Here is a 26,120-nt window from a genome sequence, read left to right as displayed (position 1 = left end):
CTTCCCCTGCCCCTTAATACACATATTATTGAAGCATAATTCTGTAAATCTGCAATAATGGCATTGACTTCAGTAGAGTTAATTCATTTACACAAGCAACTGAAGTTGAACCTGGCCCATGATGTCTGCCTAAATACTGCTGCTAAATTTAAAACACAGTTTCAGTTAAGACTCTCTTTTTCACTTGCTCAAAAGTGTCAAAGAAATGATCTGATGAAGCTGAAATGCTCCCAACTCAAGTATGTTGTTTAAGGAAAGCATAAGAAAAATTGGAGTTATGTAAGAGTGAAAAACCCTCACTTTTCACGCTGTAAAATATTGTCATACTTTATTTCTATACATATGAATTCCAGCATGGTTTATTTTGGCACTTCAAAATTAACCTATAAAAGGAACTCACTAAAGTTAGAAACAGATGTTGCATTTGCCCCTGGGCAAGTTGTGCCTGCATTTTTTCTGGAACAGAAATATCCTGGGATTGGCATATAGACACATCACCTTTTTAATCAGGGTTTATTAAACTGCTAAGCGCACTGCCACTTTTATGCCATTGATGCAATCCCAGAATAATCATTCAGATACACTTTGCAAAACCCTAGCACTTCTTATTCCGTCAACTCTTTTAGGATTTATCCTAAGAAAACAAACATGGAAGTGTAAATGATTGCACTTTGAGCCAGGATAAACCTTTCTTCAAACACTAGCACAAGTTTCTCAATCACAAGTCCTGGTTCTCATGGGGGACTTCAAATCATTCTCACTTCTGCTGGGAGGGCAATACAGCAGTGCTTATGCAATCCAGGAGGTTTTTGAAAAGTATTGAGGACAACTTCCTGGTGCAAGTGCTAGAGCAGCCAACTAGGGGCCATGTTCTTCTTGACCCGCTGATCACAAACAGGGATGCATTGGTGGTGAATGTAGTAGTGGATGGCAACTTGGGCAGTAGTGACCATGAGATGATTGAGTTCAGGATCCTGAGGAAAGGAAGGATGGAGAGAAGCAGAGTAAGGACCCTGGACTTCATAAGAGCAGTCTTTGACTTGCTCAGGGAACTCCTGGGTAACATACCCTGGCAAGGCAGGCTGATTGGGGAGAGGAGTCCAGGAGAGCTGGCTGTAATTTAAAGAAGACTTACTGAGAGTGCAGGAACAAACCATCCCGATGTGCAGGAAGACTAGCAAGTATGGCAAAAGACCAGCTTGGCTTAGGAGGGAACTCTTCAGTAAACTAAATCACAAAAAGGAAGCTTATAAGAAGTGGAAACCTGGACAAAACTAGGGAGAAGGAGAAGAGTATTGCTTAGGTATGCAGGGATGAAGTCAGGAAGGCCAAAGCCGTATTGAAGTTGCAGCTAGTAAGGTACATCAAGGGTAACAAGAAGGGTTTCTACAAGTATGTCAGCAGCAAGAGGAGCATCAGAGAAAGTGTGGGTCCCTAACTGAATGGGGGAAGCAACCTTGTAACAGAGGATGCAGAAAAGGCTGAAGTGCTCAATGCCTTTTTTGCTTCAGTCTTTACAGGCAAGGGTACAGCACAAGCGCAGGGCAGTTTGAGGAGGAGATGAGCAGCCAACAGTGGCAATGGAGCAGGTTGGGGGCTATTTAGAAAAGCTGGACATACATCCCATCCATCCCCATGGACTTGTATATCTGTAGATGCTGAGGGAGTTGGCTGATGAGATTTCATAGATAATGGCAGGTGATTCTGCAAACTCATGGCGATCAGGAGAGGTCCGGGATGATTGGAAAAGGGCAAACAAGGCGCCCATATTTAAGAATGATTAAAAGGAGGATCTAGGGAACTACAGACCAGTCAGCTTCACCTCAGTTCATGGAAAAATCATGGAGCATATCCTCAAAGAATCCATTTCTAAGCACTTGAAGGAGAAAAAGGTGATTAGGAACAAATCAGCATGAATTCACCAAGTCTGACCAACCTGATTGCCTTCTATAATGAGATGATTGGCTCTGTGGATATGGGGAGACCAGTAGATGTGATATACCTTGATTTTAGCAAGGTTTTTGATACAGTCTACCACACAATTCTCGCGGGCAAGCTAAGGAAGTATGGGCTGGGTGAGTGGACTGTAATGTGACTAGAAAAACTGGCTGAAGTATCAGGTTCAGAGAATAGTAATCAATGGCTCAGAGTCTAGTTGGCAGTCAGTATAAAGTGGAGTGCCCCAGGGGTTGGTCCTGGAGCCAGCTTTGTTAAATGTCTTCATCAATGATCTGGAAGATGGCATAAAGTGCACTCTCAGCAAGTTTGCAGATGACACCAAGATAGGGGGAATAGTAGATATGCTGAAGGGTAGGGCTAGGACTCAGAGTGACCTAGACAAATTAGAGGTCTGGGCCAAAAGAAATCTCATGAGGTTCAGCAAGTACAAGTGCAAAGTCCTGCACTTAGGATGAAACAATCCCATGCACTGGTTTAGACTGGGGGCTGACTGGCTGGGCAGCAGCTCTGCAGAAAAGGACCTGAAGAAAAGGGTTACAGTTGATAATAAGCTGAATATGAGACGTCAATGTGCCCTTGTTGCCAAGAAGGCTAATGGCATACTGGGCTGCATTGGTAGGTCTGTTGACAGCAGATCAAGGGAAGTGATTGTTCTCTTCTATTCAGCACTGGTGAGGCCACATCTGGAGTACTGTGTTCAGTTTTGCCCTCTCCCTGCCTCCCCCCCCCCCCCCCCCCACCCAGAATGGATGTGGAAAAATTGGAGTCAGGCAGAGGGTAGCAAAAATGGCAAGGGAGCTGAGGGACATGATTTATGAGGAAAGGCTGAGGGCCTGGAGTTATTTAGTCTAGAGAAGAGAATACTGAGGGGGGATTTAATAGCAGCCTTCAACTACCATAAGGGAGGTTTGGAAGAGAATGCAGCTAGACTGTTCTCAGTGGTGGCAGAATGAGGAGCAATGGTCTCAACTTAAAGCAAGGGAAGTTTAGGTTACATATGAGGAAGACATTTCTCACTAGGAGGGTAGTAAAACACTAGAACAGGTTACCCAGAGAGGTTATAGAATCTCCATTCTTTGAGGTTTTTAAGACCCAGCTAGACAAAGCTTTGGCTGGGATGATCTAGATGGGGATGTTCCTGTTTTAACCAGGGGGTTGGACTAGATGACCTCCTGAGGTCCCTTCAAACCCTAATTTTCTATGATTCTTTGATTCTATGAAAAGAGTTTATCCTAGAACAAATGCAATGTCTGTTCATAGCCTAAGAACAACCAATGCGAACAAAGTTTGAGAATATGCTGTGCCTAGCTCCCTGTGATCAGAGACCTGAGAAACTATTCATTGCGAACTATTTGGTGTCTACCCTATAAAATCCTTGCCTCTCACAAAGGTTGAGAATAACATTTAGAGTAGAACTGATAACATTTTTCTAGTTTTGACCAAAAAATGAATACCCAAAATCATCAAAAGAAGATAATAGTTTCAAATATTTAAATTTCATTATTTTTGCCTATTTATGATAGAGACTTATGGAGAAAAAAAAGAGATTACTGTTGTATTCCTATTTTCAGAAGTTTTTGAGAATCCTGATAGAGGGATATATTCCTCAGTCCCTCAGATGGCTCAGTCATTGAGATTTCTCATTGACTTCATTAGATACTAGATCAGGCCCAAATTGTATCTTATCTACTATCATGGAGGCATGTATGAATATTAATGAGCAATATATGAGTTGGCTATGGTTTAAAAGCTATGCAACTGTTATTTCAGTAAAAGCAATGGACCATGCCATGCATTATCAATTCATGAGGCTGGATCCAAATTTTAAATATAAATACATTAAATATATATGAAGTAATATTACAATCTAATGGAGCAAAGGAAACCCAGCTGTTACCTTTAACGTATTAAAACCTTCATGCCATATTAGCAAGACAGGATAATGGAAAAATAAACAGGTGGAGATGGGTGTAGAGAGTGAACACTTGTTAATACTTTTATATTTTTCCTTCAGAGACTCTAATTCTCATTGGTTAAGACTTCTCTTTCAGAAAGCCTTCTTCCTGGCCTTTTTAATACCTCTTTGCATTTTTAGGGTAACTTCACAGTTAGCCCTTTGAAAGCTTGGTGGTCTCATACTATCAAGAAATGTATAGTCCTTTAATCCCAGAACATTTTATCTCAGGTGTAGTTTTGTTCTAGTGTGATATTTCTGAAGATATCTTTCCCTTCCCCTGTCTAGTGGCTGTTAAGAGGCAATTTACAGGAAAACTAATGCTCACAGGCTGATTTTTTTGTTGGTGTAGTGGTGAAGAGACTAAAAGAACATAAGTGCTGAAATGGCATAAGAAATTATTCTTCATAATAAAAGGCTTTTTTTGTTTTCACTTACCAATAATTAATACAGTCAATTAAAAGGATTGATGGGTTCTGATAGTGGTTGCAAAGGCTCCTATACTGTAAAAGTACAACAGTGCCAGAAATGATCTTGTATAGAAACAGAGAAAGTATCTGCAATAGGATTTGCTTCTGGAAGTCTGTATGGTTTTGTCCAGTTCCTAACTAACCGAGAAAAACAAATAGGATTTTATAAAGAAAGCAGGTACCTTGGTCAGGTGCAGACATTTCACTTTTTTCAGTCTAGGTGCTCAGAAACTGGACTTTTCCCATAACAGGACAGAGGTTCAGAGCACATAAACTGCTTTAAAATGGTGAATACTGATCCAAGACAAACTTGGATAGATGTGGTATCAGACTTAAGCAAGTTAGGTTAGACCAGTGAATCAAACTTTAGTACCAGGTCCACTCCCAAATCTAAGTAGGTTGCTGTCCACTGGCATCCCCGTTGCCTGTGCAGCTGCCTAACTAGTCTCCTCTAACAGGGAGCTGCCAGCCTGTCATGCTGACTGCTGATGGGGGTGGGGGAGAAACGGGGGATCAGCCATTCCCTGTGAGCCCAAAGGACTGCCCCCCCATGCCTCTCGAGAGTCATCCCAGTGACATGGAGCCGTGCAGGCTGGATATCCCTGTTATGCTGACTGCTAATGGGAAAAGGTGGGAAGCAGGTTGTGGGGCTGGGATGGGAGGGAGGGGGTGGTCCTGTGTGACTGATTGATTGAGCTGGGTTAAAATTACTTCTTGTTGTTTTTGGGGTTTTTTTAATTTTCCACCCCCTTGCTGGCCATCGGGATAGGGATAATGAGAGAGAGAGAGAGAGTGCAGTGGGGGAGGGGTGTGAGCATGCATGCAAGAGAGGGAGAGAGAGAGGGAGTAAGAGAGGGAGCCTGGGAGCAAGGAGGATAGATAGGGAGAGTGTGCAAGGGAGAAAGAAAACTAATCTTTCCAGATCTCCTCCTGGTTTTTTTCTTTTGCTTCCCCCCTCAGTTCTTGGCTTCTCTCTAAAGCTGGCCACCATGAGAAGATGGAGATGGTTGTTTAGTAGGCCTGTGCAAAGCAGCAAGCATTCACTTCCGATTCGGATTCAGCCGATTCAGAGGAACAGTGATTCGATTCAGTGATTCAAATCACTGTCCTGATTTGGTTTGGTCAAATCAGATCCAAAGATTCAGCACCGCTTCGGAGATATGGCCATAAACTAAACAGGCAGCAGTCCTTGACGCTGGACACAGCTGCCTCCAGCTGGTCTGTTGTGGTAGGCAGAGTGGGGAAGGAAGGGGCATGGGGGGGGGGGGTGCAGATCAACGTGCCCACAGCAAGAGAGGGATTGGAGCTGGGGCAAGCCCTGGGCAGGGAAGAGGTGGGGTGGCTCATGCCGCTGCACGCTGCTGGTCTGGGAGCTGCTCGTGTGGTGGCTTGTCCAGTGGCTCTTGCTGCTGTTCCCACCACCAGTCCGGGAGCGCCTGGGGCAGGGATGTGTGCCCCAGAATCTGCGTGGGGCAGGCAGGGCCAGGTCTCTGCTGGGTGAAAGGCAGAAGGTGCTGGGAGTGGGGACTATGCCCCCCCATCGCTTGCTCAGCTAGTGTGGGGCCAGCATGAAACTGAGCCCCTGTGCTGCCTCCGGAAGCACAGCGGCTTTGCCCCAACTGGGTGAGTGGTGGCAGGGCATGTGGGGGGGGCCCAGGTGCCTCCAGATTGGGGTGGGGTGATCAGGGGAGCAGGAGCTATGAGGGGACTGCAGTGAGTTTTCAGAAGGCACATGACCCCCCCCCCCCCCCATGCCCTGCTGCCACTCACCCAGCCAGGGCGAATCTGCTGGTTGTCCATGAGGCAGGGCCAGCTCCTGCCACTGCATGCCATTTGTCTGGAGGCAGTGCAGTGGTTCAGTCTTGTGCTGGCCCCACATTGGTTGGGTGAGTGGCAGGGGGGCATACCCCTATTCCCAGTGCTTTCTGCCTTTCTCACAGTGCAGCCCCCACTGCCGGGCTGCACTCTGCAGGGCAGGTGGAGTCAGGGCTGCATTCTGGGAGGCTAGACCCAGTTGCCTGCCACTGGGCTGTGCTTTGGCACAGCCCCAGCCCTGCCCACCCCGTGCAGATCCTGGGGCACATGCACTCACCCCATGCCCTCCCAGACCAGCAGTGGGAGCAGTGGCGAGAGCTACTGGACAAGCCGCCACACAAGCAGCTCCCAGACAGGCAGCGTGCAGTGGCGCGACCTGTCCCACCCCCTCCCTGGGCATCACTTGCCCCAGCCCAGGTCCCTGCCCCAGCTCCTATCCCTCCCTCACTGTTCAGGTGTTGATCTGCCCCCTCTATGCCCCTTCCCTCTCCCCTCCTCCCAGCACAACAGACTTACCAGCTGGAGGCAGCTGTGTCCAGCATCGAGGACTGCTGTTTGTTTAGTCTATGGCAGAATCTCTGAAGTGGCACCAAATCTTTTCTGCATCAATTCACAGGCTTCCAATTCAGTTCAGACCTTTTAATGGCCCTCCTGATTCAATTCAGATTGCAAGATTCAGCCACCAGATTGGGCCAAATCTCCTCTGAATTGAAATCGGCTACCAAAGCTTCACACAGTCCTATTATTTAGCTTAGTTGGTGAGAGCGTGGTGCTAATAATACCAAGGCTCTGGTTTGACTCCCAGTTAGACTAGATGATCTTTTGATGTCCCTTTCAGCCTATGACATGTTTCTATGAGATGCTGCTGCATGAGATGCTCCCATGAGCAGATGCAGTGACAGGGAGCAGACCAGGCTGGAAATTCCTGTCGCTGACTCAACAACACTCAGGAATCCCCAGCAGCCCAGGGAGACCGTGGATTATGCTGGGAGGTATGCTTTAGCATCCCTACCTTGCTGGCATTGGCCAATGCAGGCAGTTTCATACACCACCCTCCTCTCCATCTCTCCCAGCAAATGGCAGACTTATGTTCTGTTCACTCTCAAGCTAAAAACCAGGCCACTTAGAAACACGTGTAAGTTCAAGTAATTCTGCGCCTGACTTTTTGAATATGCAGCCCTCGTGTAGCCAAGTGGTGAGATGAATCCCCAAGAGAAACATCAGACCTTTTGTATTTACTTATGCAACATGGACAGATATTAAGAGTATAAATTTATCCCTGCTATCTCTATGGTTCAACAGGCTTTGCTAAAATTATTTGCTTTCATTTTCATGCATGTACCATGATAACAGTCTATAGATGAGATAAGAGCCAGAGTTGGAACATTTTTCAAAAGGGGAACCAGATAGTGCATGTTTTTAGAGTGTCTTTAACAGGATTAGGGATGATATTTTTTCCCTACAGAGTGAAGTGAATTGCAGTAAGGAAAACAGTCCTACGACCCACGCTACATCTTTCTTGCTTATACCAGCATCGCCAGTCAACGGGATGCCAGGTACTCTCTGGACAAATCTGGAATCCTGTTAACTAATTGTGACAAGGGGATGATCATGTGGCCAGTTGCAGTGCCAGTCCACTCCTCTGTCTAGGGCAATCTGCCCTGTCTAGAGTGCCATGACTTGCTGTTCCATCATACAAAATGAAGTAAGTAGACGGCTGCCCATTTAATGCCATGATACCATGGGGTTTACATACAACTCCAGCCTACCCGTACCATGTCCCATGCCTCTCAGATGGCATCCAAAGTTGTAGTTGCTCCAGCTAGAAGCCAGGCAAAACTCTGCCCCTTGTTGGGCCTTCCACACTCATCTCATACATTCTGTCTCCTCTCACAGGGTCTCATTCATTCTACCTCCTCTCATAGGGCCTTTTTCATGTCACCCTTCACTGGGCCTCTTTCAACTTGCCATGCTTCTCTTGAGCATACCCTTCAGGCCATCAGGCTTGCCTACTTCCACTCCAGGCAATCCCATGCAGACCTTCAGGTGCCCCATGCACCTTACTCTACATAGTGACAGTCCTTACGCCTAACACTAGGCCGACTCTGGCCACTGGCCCCTCACCAGGCACTTGACTCTTCCTGTCCCCCTTTCTGGAGCCACTCTCTAAACCCTCACTGAGGCCAACTCTATGCCCCTCCCTAGGGCCACTCTCTACCCCTTCATTGGGGCTATACTCTATGCCCCCCCCCCAGGGACTTGGGTGCCTTTTCCTTAGTGAACCTGGCCCCACTGGCTGTTCTATCACCACTGAGTAGTGGGAGCAATGGTTATAAGGAGCCCCTACCCACCTTTCATTGGGGAGGCAACTGGTCCAGCATTTCTGGGGAGCTACCCCACCACGGGTAATTCTACCAGGCCATCCTTCCCCAGAAGGGAGCAGTTTCAAGTCATACCCAGAACCAGGAGCCTCCTACCATCCCCATAGCTCCTGCCCTTAACCCCAAGGTGTTCCTAAGTAGCCACTCAGCCGGATGTTATTCTGATAGCTGCCAGCAGCGGACTGCTCACTCACCCTAAGAGCCTGAGCTAAAATGGAGTCTGCTCTGCTCTCCCCTCTAGGCCTCACTAGGGCTGGCCTGCACCTGCTGGCTGTGAGGCCCGAGGCTTTCGGGGGCGTGCGGCGGGCTGTGGCCGGGAGCCCGCAACGGTAGGGCAGGTACTTTTGCACGACGGACTAGAATTAGGGACGGACTCGTAGCGGTTAATTAAAGATTGTTTTACTTACATCGTAGGTGGTCGCAGTGCAGGCAGGAAAAACTTTCTTGAGTTGCAGTTACAGACAAACACAAGTGGAGTTTGCTAGGCTCCACCGAAGACACACACACATGGAGTTTGCTAGGCTCCGCAAAAACAAACACGACAGAGCTCTGGATACCCTTGATGAGCACGCAAAAGACCATAGATACGTCTTAAGAATTTAACGAACGAGACGGGAAGAGGTTGGTGGTTGATCAGGCCGCCGAACTCCTCTGAGACGCACACAAAGTTTCTATTACTCTGAGCACACGGCAGAGTCCCCATGAGATGGTTGTGGAGTCCTCTACAACTTGGGAGGAAACTGCTCAAACTTCTTATACGGCTAACAAGCCAATCGCTAGCTGCCACGTAGGAATAATTTAGAAACAGCCAATAATGGGGTATGAATTTACATACAGGTGGCGGGAACTCCTTTGCACCAGGGTTTTCTCTCTGCAGCTGAGAATTGCACCGTGCAAAGAAAGCTCCATGTGGCGGGAAATAATTCTGCAGTGCTGAAGCGCACACACAATCATTGGGTCATGACACTGGCTACCCTGCTGTCACTCAAAGCCTTTCATAGGAGTAGATGAGTAAGAAGAGTAGAAGACAAAAGCGCTTTTCTGGAAAATAAGGAAGCAATTTTGTTCTTTGAAGTACTGCTTAGAAGCAGAATGTTAAAAAATCTTTAATTTCCCCAGTACTTTATAAAGTGTCAATATTATCTCTTTGTGGAAGTCTTTACCATGTACAGTCATTAGAAAACTTCTGTCTTGGAATCACTGAAAAAAAAAAAAAAAATCTGTGTGATCAGCTGGAGATTCCTCCTGACAACCGTACAGTTTAATATGCACATTCAATTCTAGCATCATCCTTCACTCCTGCAGCTTCAGTGGCAGGAAAGGAATGCCATGTCAGAGCTAGTAATATAAGGAAGCAGCAAAGCTTCAAGTTCTTACAATGAAAATGAAAAATTCCAAACAAGTTGGCAGATTTGTAATGTTTTCCAAGTGGCACAATACATATGGCAAATAGAGATGGTTTAGAGAGTGATACTGCAAAGACTGTGCAAGCAACAAAGCCACACATCAAGCGGCTGTGGACATTATTAGAATGTCCACAGCTCAAACACATGGCTGTGGAGAAAAGAACCTGACTGAAAGAAAAAGCATCACTTGAATACTAGAATTATAGTCTGCTCTTTCTGAAAAGTTCCTTTGGATATATGCACATAACAGAACTTGGCTCATCATGGCATCTTCATGATGGCATCTCCAATAATGACTCTCTCCCCTCTCCCTGAAATACAATGCCTAATGCTTGATGTGGAAACTACAGCCTTCTGCTCTAGAGCACAGTGTGCCAACATCTGAGTCATCCCAAGACCTCTGGTATAAAATCTACATACAGTTTGTCTTGCCTGAGAAAAAATAAACAAAAACAATTAGGAGCCTGAAAGATGCTCCAGAAAAGGCATGATGGGATCTGATGCTCAATTCCAACAATCACACCTCCTGCCCTGTTACAGGTGTGTGACAGAAGGCATGATTGTAGGATTGGGGATCAGATCCCCACTGCACCATATTGCCAGTACAGGGGGAGCACAGACCAGGCATTTGATTGGCTCTCCCAGCCTTGGGAGCACATCAGACTCATGGGCTGGTTCTTATCATGCATTAAACTGAATGTGGGAGCAGCGGCTAATTAGGGCTTTCAGTTTCAGGGGAACATTGGACACAAGAACTCTGCTGATCTGGGAGTGCCAGCTGCTGGAGCTCCCAGCTGTCACACTGGAAGCCAAACACTGAAGCTGGGAGCTCTGACTGCCACTGCCAGCCTTGGAGGCATGTGGGAGCTTTTGACTCTAATGCATCCTCAAAGCTGGAAGCCCTGATCAGATGCCACTCTCAGCCTCAGGGACATGTCAGAGTCGAGGGCTCCCATTTCCCAATCAGCTGATGCTTGGCCACTCAATTTAACGCATGATGGAAACCAGCCACAAAGTTATTACACAAAAGATGTGTAATAATTTTGTGGCTTATACTTTGTGGCTTATTCATTATATTGCTGCTCCACTAACTGCATTAAGGTGTGACTGAGTCACTACTACTGGGTCATCCTTTCTCATTAAAAAACTAGACTGTGGCGTCAACACCTACACAGTCAAATGGGTCACTAACTGGTGGGAGGGCCACATCCAGAGAGTGGTGGTGGGTGGGTCATTTTCACCCTGGAGGGATGTGGGCAGTGGCGTTCCACAGGGCTCATTCTTTGGGCCCGCACTGTTCAACATCTTCATCAACGACTTGGACGAGGGTGTAAAAAGCACCCTGTTCAAATTCACAGATGACACTAAGATGTGGGGAGAAGTGGGCATTATAGAAGGGAGGAATAGGCTGCAATTGGACCTAGACAGGTTACAGGGATGGGTAGATGAAAACAGGATGGGTTTCAACACTGACAGTGCAAGGTACTGCACCTGGGGGGGGGGAAGAACCAGCAGCATACCTACAGGCTGGGGAACTCCCTTCTCGTCAGTGCAGAGGCAGAAAAGGTTCTTGGAGTCATTATTGATGCCAAAATGAACATGGGCCAACAGGGTCAGGACATAGTCAGGAAGGCCAACCGTACCTTGTCATGCATCCACAGATGCATCTCGAGCAGGTCCAAGGAGGTGATCCTCCCCCTCCATGCAACACTGGTCAGGCCGCAGTTAGAGTACTGTGTCCAGTTCTGGGCGCTGCACTTCAGGAGGGATGTGGACAGCATTGAGAGGGTCCAAAGGAGGGCCACTCACATGGTCCGGGGGCAGCAGGGCAGGCCCTACGAGGAGAGGATAAGGGACCTGACCTGTTCAGCCTCCACAAGAGAAGGCTGAGGGGGGACCTAGTGGCCATTTACAAACTGGTCAGGGGGGACAAGCAGGCATTGGGGGAGTCCCTATTCCCCCGAGCACTACCAGGAGTGACAAGAAACAACTGTCACAAGCTGGCAGAGGGTAGATTAAGGCTAGATATCAGGAGGCACTACTTAACTGTCAGGGCAGCTAGGATCTGGAACTAACTTCCAAGACAAGTGGTGCTGGCTCCTACCTTGGGGGTCTTTAAGAGGAGGCTAGATGAACACCTTGTCGGGGTTGTTTGACCCCAGTACTCTTTCCTACCATGGCAGGGGGTCAGACTTGATGATCTGCTAAGGTCCCTTCTGACCCTACCAACTATCAAACTGTGAAACTACTTAAAATGTGATTAACTGGTTAATCACGTCTTAAATATAATGTCTTCCAGGGACCTTATTGTCAGGATTGGTTCTTTTAGTGTCAAGTAGGAAACAGAAAGAAACAGAGAATAGCGGAGGATCCAAGACTTAGAGAGTTTTCCAGGTTTACAGGACATTTCACAGCCCCCACCATGTATTCAACCATCTAACTTCAATCAAAACTGATGAAGAAAGTTAATCCAAGATAACACCATCAAAAGAAAGAATACCAAACAGTGCTATCAAAATGATACTTTGCCTAGGCAAGCAGGAATTATGCTAATACTGGTTGGGAAAGAAAAAGAATAGATTTCGAAGAACTGTACATATAGCTAATCTGTACTTAAACACAATATTTGTTTGTTATCCCTTGTGCCCTCTTTCTCCCTAAGCACACATCTTGCTTCACTCACCTGCTATGTCTTGTCCTGTTAGTTTTAAGTTCTATAGAGAAATGACTGCTATTTCAGTTTTTATAGAGTGTTGCACAATAGGATCCCAAGTTGATTGGAAAAAATAAAATATTTAATAATAATAATGATAAATAGAAAGTTGAAGCAGTCAGGAAAAACCTTTTTTAGAAAATCTGTTATAGAATCACTGGCTATATGTAGAATTTTTTACAATATGCTTTCAAGCCCTTTTTACATGGCGTGCCAAAATGAAAAAAAAGTAAGTTATCTAATACAATTCACCAGTTAAAAATAATCAAGATTCACTTGTAGCTGCTTTAGTCCACTGAGATTTGAAATGCTAAATGGTTCATCATATATTATCGGATTGTAGGATTTTAGCAGCTACAAAAGTAAAATAATTGCATCATGGTCTTTAAGAACAGTGTATAATCCTCTTAACTCATAAAGTACTAGAAGAACCTTAATTTGACACCTGCATATCTTCCAGTGGGGCAGAGGGTATGTCTAGGTTGTTTTATTCCTTTCAGTCCCATTAGAACCTATATTATGGTAAGAGGTAATTAAAGTGGAACTTTCTCACTGGAACGGACTTGGAAAAGAGAGGACATTTACACAAAATTAAATTAACTTGGACAGTCATTCTTGGTCTTTTCTTTTAGATATTTGTGCTTGGGTGAGAATACATCATCCCTGGGAGTCCAGTTTCTTCTTTGGCTTAACCCAGGCGTGAAGGAATAATTCCATGTTTGCAAAATCACTGTCTGTTCCTTTGGAAATGGATGCCATTTCACATAATCAAGCTGTGTACAACAGTTCTGAATTCAGAATGGAAAGGTCCCAATCCTGCACGGGACTGGCTGAATGCTGAGTGCCCTCACTCCCCAAAGAGAAATCCTTGCAGAAACATTTGTGTTAAGTCACTTAGAGATATGTTTGGGGAATGTCGAGAAATGAAGATTATATTAACATAATTTTAGATGGTCAATGATGAGCTTTGTGAACTCAGACATATGTAAAAAATGTTTAAAGTACTAATAATACAGCAACATCTTCTGATGTATGTAGCTTCTTTCATACAATCTGTATCCCAAATAATATTATAGACTTATTGCAGTCCAATTGCACAATTTAATGATGATGAAACCCTGGGTAAATAAAAGGTGATAAAGAAAAGACATAAGCAGTATTGGCATAATTGGTATAATAAGCGGTAAATGTGTTGGCAGAGGTGGATTAGTTTGGTTGCAAGCCAGAGAGCCATTGGATAAAAGCTGCCAACATGTTCCTCCTCCATACAGTGGTCTCTTTCCATACTGTTTTCACTCTGATTAAGTGAATCTTTATGTTCCAGAATATTGTAAGAAAAATGTTGAAATAATCATTAGAATTCCTAAACAAATAAGGCATAGGAAACTGCTCTAATGATTTATGTAAGCTTAGAAGGTTGTTTTATTCTTTCAACTGAGTCTTAAAGTATTGAAGATATTGCAAAATAGACATGCCCTTTATCAGACAATCCATCTCCTCTATCATACATACTATTCCCAAGACACTTCTAATGGTGCTTATCACCACAGTATATAAACACATGATTCTAAGGTAATAGATATGCAGGGAAATCTGTCTTCTAATAATAGCAATCTGCTATGACTATGATGGGCACTCTGAATAGACCTATAATAAAGTATTTAATTCATCTCTTTTTGTTAAAAGGCACTTATTAGAATATTTTGGCCTGTATAAGGCAGGAGGTCATGCTATATGAACAAAGTGGTCTCCTCGCTTGCTCTTATTCGAGATCTGCCAAGGGAAAGTTCTAGTGCTTTTTGGCAAAACTAGTGATTTTTTAAAATGTAACTTTAACTCTCTCACCACAACAAACAAACAAACAAACAAACAAACAAGAGGTCTCCCTCAGGAAAATCTTTTTCATAATGTTCAATGCATATCTTATTGTTGTCCATAGACTTAAACACTCCCAGTTTATTGACTATGCTAAAGTTACTCAATTCATCACACTCAATGGGTGAGTCTACATGTGCATATTTACTGCACAGTAACTGAAATTACTGTGTAGTAACTGAAAATTACTTCACAGTATAGGTACATATCTACACATGCATGCCCATACTGCACAGTAAATATGGCCATAAATTTGATACCTGCCCGATTAGTTATTGCACAGTAATGCACATGTAGGCACCTTGCTGCACACTAACACTGTGTGTGGACCAATTTGGGACTAACTTTAGTCCCAAGTCAGTCCACACAGTGTTACTGTGCTTTAACCACTGCCCTTGTAGACTCCAGTCTAAAAATCACTTACGTGCATGTGTAGATGTGCCCAATGTATATCTCAGACTAGATGTGCATGAGATTTCCAAGTGGACAAGGCTAGTTTATGGCAAGGATAAAGACTGTTGAGGGAAAGATTGTGTAACAGGTTGGTGAATTAGAAAAACAAAACATCCCTTAAAAATGGTGACAGATGGATAATAAAACTGAGCACATCCAAAGGAAAAGAAGCCACCATAAACGGAAATCTACTGTACCTGTACAGGCAAAGCAGATTTTAAAATCTTGCTTAAATTTGCAAGTGGCTGACTTCTCATGTGCTTGACGTAAAGGAAATTACAAGAGAACCTGAGGAACATCTGAAGTTCATCTTTAAAAAAATCTCTCTACTGCAGTAAACAATAATGGAAAGAAAGCATATGTCTACACTACAAATGTGTAAAAAGGTATCCAATTCAAATTAAATCCTTAACAGAATGTGCTACCAATAAAGGGCTCTGAATGGTATATGGGGGAATGTTACATCTACAGCCAGAAAGAAATCCCAACAGAAAGAAAAATATTATAGGGGTCTTGAGCAATGGAGAGGTGAAAGTGTGCTTGTCAAAGAAGTGATGTGCTAAGCTCCAAGGGAAAAAGAGAATGAAAACCACAGCATACAATAGAAACCTGGGAACTGATCCATAAATCTGCACTGCATCTGCTAGCCTGCCTTTCAGGAGATATGGTGATGTCATTTTAGTCAGTGATTTCAAGAAAAGGAAGTAAAGTGTACTGACATAAATTATTAAAAGAAAAGGGAAACTGGCAAATGATAGGAGGTGAATCCTGACTCCGTGAAACTCCAAAACAAACCTCCTGTTGACTTCAATAGATACTGGATTCCTAATGACTTCAGAAAATACACATAGTGAATTTAGAAGAATTCCTCTCAGCTTAATTATTCTTAGCGTTAATCCAATACCATAAATTTGCAAACATGTAGCATTAATTCCAGCCTCTGGAAATTTTGGCATCTTCACTGAAGTCATTGAAAGATTCAATTTGAAGATTTATTTAAATGGTGAAGCTCCAATTGAGTATTTTAATTAAAAAAGTAGTTAAAAAAAAAAAGTCACAGAATTCAATAGATGTGTTTCAGATGTGCTGCCAGATGAAGTAAAATGAACAGCTATGTCATCATACTCAGAGCTAAATGCAAGATCCATTTCTTTACCCAGGCTTTCATGCAATTACATCCATACTCTTGCTGATTCTGTCAGAGTACTCCCTTCCACCTACTAGAATAACTAACCTGCTCTATTCAAGGCAGGAAATTAAGAAAGAATTAACCTGTGAGAGGTTCTGAAACAGGGGCTCACCTAGGGAGGAGTGATAGGGGCACCCACCCTGGGACACCAACTGGTGGCATGCAAAAAAGTGCGTGCAGTTGGCAGCTGCATGTTCACATTCATAGATGTGGCAGCAACCAGAAATCACTGCTTTTGCACCCAGTTGCATTCTTATACTGCTATACGCAGATGTGTAGATTAGTACTTTTCAACCTGTGATCTGTAGACTCCTGGAGGTCTGCAGACCATCTTTAAGGGATCTGTGAAAGATGACTATGCTCAATCAAAAGTATGTGAATACTAGCACTTACAACGTGAAGGGGTCCACACCTCCAACTGAAATTTACAAAGGGGTCTACATCTCCAATTCAATTTTTTTTAGGGGTCTGCAAATGATAAAGGTTGAAAACCACTGATGTACATAAAACTGTCCAGATGGATGCAGCTTATTTATATGCATCCTCCATCTCATATGTCCTCTAACAGCACACGTTTGGATAAGTATTTCCCTACTCACTTCTCTAATTCCACTTTCTAATACTACATTGAGACATAGACTAATGCCAGGTTGTAGAGATGAACATTTTCTGCTAAATCACCAGCAACCAACTTTGAAACAAAGTAGGAAAACCTCTAAGGAATATTTAAGTACTGACTCAGCTTAGCTTCCTAAAGCTAATTGGATCACAGCACATGGTAATACAACTGCAGGCATAATATGATTTATAATATGATATTGCTTAAATTCCAATAACTAAACAAGAATCTCTCTGAATGGTTTTTTGTTGCTGTTTTCATTAAACATGAATACAGTTACAAAGGAGTATGGTGCTTTTAAAAGGAATTAGCATATTAAATTAAAGATGAGTACATTTATTTTGCTTAATTCAAACCCCCCTCAGATTCATTATTTTAAAAAATATATCAGCCTGAGTTTTACTGGGTTCACATTCCATTTAAGAAAGACTGAAAAAAAATGGGCAAAATGAAAAAAGAGCATATAACGGGGTAAAATTCACAGACTAACTCTAGAGAAATGAGCTGGGGGCAGAGTGGAAGACAATTTTAATAAAAGGTGTAATATATGAATATATAGACCTGATCTGAATTCCATTGTAATCAGCAGAAAACCTACACGACTCCAGAACAATGTAAATTCAGAACAATGACCTGAACCAGTCAATTTTCAGGGACTCAATAAGTCAAGTAAGTAATTCTTAAAACATTTTTTTTTTCCATTTCACTCTTGAAAAAAAGCAAGATTTTTAAAGTAAATGAAAAAGATTCAGAAGCCAAGCTTTACAAATAAATTCACAAAACCTCAAACTCCTGTCACTGAATAAAAGCATTAGAGCACAACAATCTCAGCTCACAATCTGTCCACATAATTAGGCTTTGAGAACTACGGCAAACCAAGTCTCTTTCATGCAACACTGAAAATAGAATATGAGATATCTCCCATTTAAACCACAGGTATCAGATAAGTCTTGGTACTCCAGTACTTTAGAAAAATGGAAGTGAAGGGGGGGGGGGGGGGGGGAAGAGAACAGAACCAACAGAAGACACACTGATTTCTTCATTCATTTAATTCTCATCTTTTTTTTTTTTTAACCTCACATCCAGTGTGGCCACTGTGAATGTCTGGAAATAAACTTCTATCCTGTAGATTTGTTTATTGATGGTTATGTTGCCCTGTAGGGTCAGGCCAACTCTCAGGATCTCAATGTTGCACTGTTAGACAGGAGGGTGTGACACAATTGCACATATACAAACATACAAATCAATTAGGTGCATACACACACACTACCAGCTCAGGCACATACACATCCAAACCTGCCTAGGCACATGCATACCTACACCAATTCAAGCACATACACCCCAAAAGTTAGACAAAAATCAATTGTCCATACCTGCACACTCAGTACACATACACAGATCACTAATTTGTATATCATGCACATGATGACATTATGTGTGTATATACACACACACACACCAGTTCACACACATACAACCTACCTAGACATACACACAGGTAAGTTCCTAAGTTGGATGGTATGGTATGTATGTGCATACTTGGGGTACCTGGGATACTTGGGGGAAGGTTAAAGTGAGAGAGAGAATTAAAGTGTAGGGAGTGAAAGTTGCCAGAACCAGGATCAGAACCAGTGAACTAGAGAGAAGCTGGCTGAGGAACTGAGGCTTGGGTTTACTTAAGATCAAGTGGCCCCAGGGTTCCTCAAGGTCACTGGTGTAAGGCAAAAAGCCTGGTGGCAAGGAGGAGACAGCCAGGAAAGAGAGAGAGGCAGAAACATGGGAGCTTGGGGCTGGAAACTGAGGTAGACAGCTGAGACATTGGGAGGAGTGGGGGCAGATAAGTGGTGGCAAGGAGGAGACAGCCACAAATGAAACTGAGGCAGAAACTTGGGAGCTCAGGGGAAAAGGCAGTGGGGATAAGGCAATAACAGTGGCAGAGATCAGGAGAAAAGGTAGTGACAACAAAGCAATAGCAGTGGCAGAGATTTGGGGGAAAGGCAGTGGGGATAAGACAGTGGCAAAGAACCAGGGGGGTTTGGAGGCAGAGAGGAGCTCAGGACAGGTGTTGGAGGTGGTGGTGAGCCAGAAGCAGGAGAGGGAGAAATGAGACAGAAGTTAGAGGGTCGAGGAGCAGAGCTGAACCATAGTAAAGCAAAACCCAACTCAGGAGTCCAAATAACAGTTTTATTACACAGACAACACACTACACAGCCCCATGAAGTTATTGGTTCACACACACATGCATAGACAACCACTCACAATGGCAGCAGGAGAAAGAGACTCAATAGAAGGGTTGGAGTCCAGGTAGGAAAGAGAAGTAGAGTCCAAGTCCTTGGTTGAAGAGGGGGTGGGGGGTAATAGCTACTTATCCAGGCTGGAAAGGGGTTCTTGTCTAGCAGGTGTTGTCCAGAGGGGGGGTCACTGGGAGGGCAACTGGGTGGATAGGTGGTGTGGCATGGTGCTGGTCCAGATGGAGAGGGCGTCCCAAAGAGTCAGTCTTTACTAGCTCTTTTATGGGGCAGACTACCTCTGTTCTTCTATGGGGAGGGCCAGTCTAGGAAATGTCAGTCCTGTTCTAGAGGGCTCCAGGTGTTCTTACTCAGCATGTGTATCCTTGGCACAATGGTGGGTTGCCTCATCCTTTGTTTCTTGAATGCTGAGGGTGGTTCCAAGGGCTGGGTCATTGTTCCAGGTATTGGTGTTGATGGTTTGGTCATTCAGAGGGAGCTATTTTTAGATCTACTGCCATTGTCTCTCAAGGAGATTCATCCCCATTCATCCAGGAACCAATTTACATAGGAGGGGTAGGTATGAGTCATAGGTTACACAACAGGGCATGGGGAAAAGATGGAGACTTGACAACCAAAATGGAAACTTGACATGATTAATGCTAATTTATATATGTAGGCCTAAATCATATAGTATCAGTAAAACAGTAATATAGAACAGTAAAAATTAATATAAACATAATAATTATACAATACAAAGAAGGAGAAAAAACAAAACAAATACAACTTGCTACCTAAATAAAATCCTGAAGCTTATCCTATGTCTTAGCTCACTTATACTTATCTATAGGGAATAGAGAGGGAGAGAAAAAGTCAAAAAAGGTTGGGGGAGTGGAGGGAATGCATTTTAAAAGAAAAAAAAAAACTGGGGGTTTTGCTACAGTTGTGCCATATATTGTACAGTTGGGATATAAGAAGTAATTGTGAATATTTTGTAAAATAATTATAGGAAGTTTTTTCTGCTGGTAGTTATGGCGATTTGCTTGCAGGTAGTTTTACTTGTTCATTGGCAATTTATTAATGAATTGAAGGTTGTGTGAACTATAAAATAGAAATGATTATATACCCAAGATCCAATATGTATAGGATTCATTTCTTCTTTTTACCATATTTGTTTTAGTATTGCATTACCTGTGCTGAGTATTTTTTAACTGTTCAGAAACTGTAATCATTAGTTTTGCCCATATTTTCTATTTGTATTTTTAAAACCATATGCCCAATCTTTTTACTTATAGTGTCAGGAACTAAGAGTGTCGCCATGTGGCTTAGATCATCTGATCATACAAACAATAAAACAGAATGGCTAAAGTTTTGTCAATGGCCATCAGGCTGATCTTTGTTCACATGAAACAACTAGTGACTACTTACAGAGATACCAAAAAAATACTTTTTGAAATATCACACCAAAATATACCATATCCTTTTTAATTATCACACCAAAATATACCATCCCTTCCAACATCTACTTCCCATACTTAGGATCCTAAAACACTGCTCATTTCATTTTTATATTAATTTTGCTGCATCCAAAAAAGCTATTAAGTACATTTTAAAAACTTCTTCACTCTGGATAATCTATCTACCACTTCTCAATGACTCTTAAAGGGAGTAAGGAGGACCCAGGTAACTATAGGCCTGTTAGTCTTACCTTGGTCCTGGGGAAGCTCTTTGAGAAAATTATCCAGGAGCACATCGGCAAGGGGCCAGCAGGGGATATTATGCTTAGGGGCAACCAACATGGGTTCATTAGGGGCAGGTCCTGTCAGACCAACCTGGTTGCCTTCTATGATGAGGTCACAAAATCCTTGGACGTAGGTGATGCCATGGGCGTAGTTTTTCTGGACTTTAGGAAGGCCTTCGACACTGTTTCTCACCCCGTTCTCATTAAAAAATTAGGTGACTGTGGCGATGATGCCTACACAGTCAGATGGGCAGCAAATTGGCTAGAGGGTGGTGGTGGACGGGTCATTTTTGACCTGGTGGGATGTGAGCAGTGGAGTCCCCCAGAGCCCATACTGTTCAACATCTTTATCAGCAACTTGGATGAGGAGGTGAAAAGCACCTTGTTCAAATTTGCCAATGACACTAAGATGTTGGGAGAGGTGGGCATGATAGAAGGGAGGGACAGGCCACAACTAGATCTGGACAGGTTTCAGGGGTGGGTGGATGAGAATAGGATGGGATTCAATACTGACAAGTGCAGGGTACTGCACCTAGGGAGAAAGAACCAGCAGCATGCCTATAGGCTGGGGGAACTCCCTTCTCATCAGCACAGAGACAGAAAAGGATCTTGGAGTCATTATTGATGCCAAAATGAACATGGGTCGCCAATGTGAGGACGTGGTCAATAAGGCTAACTGCACCTTGTCATGCATCCACAGATGCATCTCAAGCAGGTCCAAGGAGCTGATCCTCCCCTTCTATGCGACATTGGTCAGGCCACAGTTGGAGTACTGCGCCCAGTTCTGGGCACCACAGTTCAGGAGGGATATGGACAGCATTGAGAGGGTCCAGAGGAGGGCCACTCACATGGTCAGGAGGCAGCAGGACAGGCCCTACAAAGAGAGGCTACGGGACCTGACCTGTTCAGCCTCCAAAAGAGAAGGCTGAGAGGGGATCTGGTGACCATCTATAAACATACCAGGGGGGATATGTGGGGAATGAGAGAGTCCCTGTTCCCCCAGGCACTACCAGGAGTAACTAAAAATAACAGCCACAAGTTGATTGAGATTAGGTTCAGGCTAGACATCAGGAGGCATTACTTCACAGTCAGGGTGGCTAGGATCTAGAACCAACTTCCAAGGGGAGTGGTGCTCACTACCCTGGGGGTCTTCAAAAGGAAGCTAGATAATCACTTAGCTGGGGTCATTTGACCCTAGCATTCTTTTCTGCTCCTCACAGGAGGCCAGACTTCATGATCTGCTCAGGTCCCTTCCGACCCTACCAACTGTAACCCGGGCAGTACTCCAAGATGTACCCCCTCTCCAAATCAAGGGATCAGAGCAGGTGCACAAGCACTGTTGGAGGTGTAGGGAGCCTCCTTCCCCTTAGAGCAGAGCCAGGTCACCAATGGGGACTTATATGGATACCTTTTAATGACAGAACTGTTACGCCTCAGCTCTGTATTCTTGGGCAACCCTGGCACAGGATGCAGTCTGTCTGACTCACAAAGGACTCACCCCCCCTCCCTCCCCTCCTCTACCTAAATGAAACTGAATAAGATGCAGCGAGAGACGCACCTAAAACTCTCTAGATAAGGGTGATAAGAGTGAACAACTGCCCTCGGTCTCATTTGCATCTGAGATGGAACCAGATGACCATTCATTTACATGAGAGATGGAAAACAGAAAGCCTGAAGCAGAGACTGCAGTGAATTCTGGGACCAGAGAAGCAGGAGAGCACTGCATGATGGGGAATCTGTGCTTCCAATGTTAATCAACCCATGTTCACACACACCCAGCTCAGCATTTATCAGACCAGTTCTAATCTGGATTTGCTAAGGACTTTCCCCCCGCCCAGACACACACACACACACACAGCTCTAAGTTTAATAGGCATCTCGGGCCGTACATTCCCCGGTCCCACTATGGGAGGCCTATTTAAACTTGATTGACTAAAACTCGGTTGCCAGGTTAGGAAATGCTGAGACAAGAGACCGAGTCCGAGGGGGTATGGGCAAAATTTGAACAATGGTTAAGGGTTCATCACAGCATCCAGCCTGCTGAAGCCCTAATCCCAGGTGTTGTCATATCTTTCCCGACACGACTGGTGGGAGTCCTCTCCACAAAAGGTTATGAGCACCCCAATAATTGCTTTAAATCTGGAAAAGTCATGCTAAGCTGAGGCTTGTGCACAAGTAAAAATCCAAAATCCTGATGCTGCAAGCTATCTATTGTTCCTGAAGAAACCATGAGATATCCCATCAGTATATCTGCCATCCATAGGAATTTCAAGCTGGCTCCCAAGTATTTGGGTTACTTCCTAATCTTAAGTGTTTCCTGATTATCAATCAATTTCCTGAGATGGTCCAAACCAGATAACCCCTTGTCAATAGAAAAGACAATGATTGACACTACTGAGGGTGCTTCAAAGCAGCTGAACTGAGGGTATAAAAATCTATAAGTGCGCGTGCTTAAAGAAGAGAAAGAAAGAAAAAGAAGAAGCAGGAGGAAAGAGGGAGAAAAGGAAAGAAGAAGAAAACTCCTGTGCTGACACCATCCCCTGTCATTCTTGGGACACTGGAAGAACAGATCGTCTCTCTCTTCAAGGATTGTGCTATGGACTGTGCCTGTCAGCTTTGCAGCCTGAGTACCGTGGACTAGGTGAGATCCCCACGTTCTCTCTCTTCTGTCTAGGCATAAACTTCTGAACCTGAACTGTATTAGTTAAGCTTGAGCTAAGTTTCCCCAAATACTTAGTGAAACCAGGGTAGCATTGTCATTGTTTGTGTTTGTTTTTCTTTTGCATGTCTATTACTACTAGTACTATTATATATTTCATATGCTTAGCAATAAATAACTTTTAGAGGCAAACTGGTAGTAATTGGGTATATTTTTCCTTCTCTGCTTCTTTTTCCTCCCGTGATCTGCAGCAACGCTTCTTTTACCTATGCTAAAGATCCCTGTGAAGCCCAAATTATTGTGGGGTCTGCTCATGAAGAGGCCAAAGATTGGGACGTGCTGAGTTTGAAACACATAAGGGGATCAGCTTGTACAGGCTGATTGACCCAGTTTGACTCAGACGTGCCCTTATGAACTGAATGCTGGCCCATGAGGGTGTCAGCTGGACACCCAGCCGGATTCAGAGGGATTCTGTTTACCTGTGTGCCTGTGTCTGACTGCATTTTATTGTTGCTCTTATGAACTGATTCTTGGCATATGAGGGTGTCAGCCTGTCCATGCTGATCAGCCCGGCCAGGTCAGGTGTGTCACGTTAATTTGTGTGTGTTTGTGTGTATGACTGATTTGGTGACTGGAGGAACCCAGTCCCATTGAGATTGAGTCCTGCAAGATAGCTCCACTGGGGGTGAGCTTGCAGAAGGGAGAGATACAGCTCCATATAGTAACACAAGCAGCACATTGACAGAATCACCAAGACCCTAGAAACTATCCTTTAATAAATGAGCACACCCCAAAGTAATGGGCAAATTTGGTAACAGAACAGTAGTGGGAACATAACAGGTATAAACCAGGAGGTATAGGGGACACTACAATGCCCTGAGGGGGCAGGATTCAATAAAGGTTAGACACTTACAATCATAGACATATTCATCCAGTTGACAAAAGACAGGGTTAACAAAATATAAAACACTAACAGAACAAACGATACTGGTGGGCGAAATATAAGAGGCACAAAATACAAAACAGCAGATAACAAGAAATATAGGGCCCGAGGTACCTGGAGGGGTGGGGCGGGGGGAAAGAGGGAAAACACAATGATCCCCTTTCCACTACAACAGGAATTTCTCCATGTTACTTCATTCAACCTAAGTCATCCCAGCTAGGACTTGAACTCATATCTCCCATGTGGTATGGTAGGGAGAAACTCTACCACACAGCCACCAATGCTAGGACTACTCCAAACTGCTAGGGGTCTTGACCTTCCAGGAACCCCGGCCTCATGTCAAGCTACCTGGCCTCTTGCTAGAGGAGCTGGAAGCGGAGCTGGGAACCTCTCAGGTCACTGCTCAGATCCTTGCTGGAGCTGGAGAACCTGTCCTGCTGGCCACAGCCTCTCGTAGGGGATCCTGGAGCCCAACAGGCAGCCTCTCCTGCCAGCCGCCTGGGGCGCTACTGAGGGTCCAACTGCTGCCTACAGGTCCCATTCCTTCAGGTTCTTCTGGGGCATCTGCTCCCACCCCGCTGGCCCAGCTCTTTGAAGCTCCTTCCTTATGGTCCCTCACTGGTCTCCTCTGAGTCAGCTGCACTGCCCCTTTTATCCCCCTCCAGGTGACCTGAGGGGCCAATCAGAGGACATGGAGAGTGAGTCTGTGAGGTCCAATTGATGAGGAAAGGGAATCCCAAGCCCTCCAATCACTACCAGCTAGCCTGTCACAATTATGAAACTATTAAACTAATTTCTCTTATAATGCCTAGTAAAAGAAAGTAAAATAATAATGCAGATCCCTCTCTTTGAATTCCCACCATGTTATCATCTGTCTCATATTAGCAATCATAGGACCTAGCTACAGTACGGAAAGTGCTTTACCAAAGACATTTAATAACATTAGCCCCATTTTACAGAGGGAGATATTAAGTTCCATGGAGGTGAAGTGACTTGCCCAAGTTCAAGCATCAAGGCAGTGGCAGAGCCAAAAGTAATATCAAATATCCAAATCCCACCCCAGTGTCCCATCTATTACGCTATACACCAGCATTGATATGTGGTATACAGATACAGAGCAACAACTGTTTGTGGAGCCACTGAACAGAGAGGAGTTTCTCAGTAGAGCAATGGTTCACAATCATTTCGGACTTGAGGTACCCCTCACTGAACTTAAGGTACCTTTCACAGGACTTGAGACACACGTCCATATTTTTTGTGAATTGGGCGGCACCCAATTTCAAAAACTAATTTATGTATTACAGTGCTTACCTTCTTCCAGAGGTTCTGGGCAGCCGGGAATCAGGAATCAGCCAGTGAGGACAAGCCTAAGCTGATCTGTTTTTCTCCTCATACCTTGCAGCATAATTTCAAAGGATCTGGACACATCCTGGGGTGCCATGACACTCTGGTAGAGAATCACTACAGTAAAGAATTGGTCATGAAAGATTTTTCTCATGTATATCAACACAACTCTTTTCTGAAGCAAGTTGGCAGCTGCACAAAGCACTTCTGGGAAGAAGCTTCTTTTCCAAAGGAAAGGAGTGCTGCTGAATTGATCTCAAAGGGGAACCTGCTTTTCATTACATGCCAAAGCCATGAACAACAGCAGTTGCTGAAAGGAGAGCTATATGTTTGTCCTCCCAGCAAAAGTAAAGGTGTTGCTGCTTTGCAGC

The 26,120-nt window shown here is 44.2% G+C and overlaps 1 protein-coding gene across 4 annotated transcripts in view; it reads right to left on the bottom strand.

Moving 5' to 3' along the window:
• LOC102560872 (pulmonary surfactant-associated protein D) overlaps positions 1-26,120 on the bottom strand; it is a 220,315-nt gene that overhangs the window by 53,055 nt on the left and 141,140 nt on the right. For 3 of the 4 annotated variants that reach the window (XM_059729788.1, XM_059729787.1, XM_059729789.1), the window contains one exon: positions 25,717-25,866. The exons of the other annotated variant lie outside the window; for it this stretch is intronic. The gene's annotated coding sequence lies outside the window, so the exon portion shown is untranslated. The remainder of the gene's footprint in view (positions 1-25,716; positions 25,867-26,120) is intronic. 4 annotated transcript variants of the gene reach the window in all.

The sequence above is a fragment of the Alligator mississippiensis genome, chromosome 6 (genome assembly GCF_030867095.1).
Source record: "Alligator mississippiensis isolate rAllMis1 chromosome 6, rAllMis1, whole genome shotgun sequence".
NCBI classification, from domain to species: Eukaryota; Metazoa; Chordata; order Crocodylia; family Alligatoridae; genus Alligator; species Alligator mississippiensis.
This window is presented reverse-complemented; position numbering and strand designations above follow the sequence as displayed.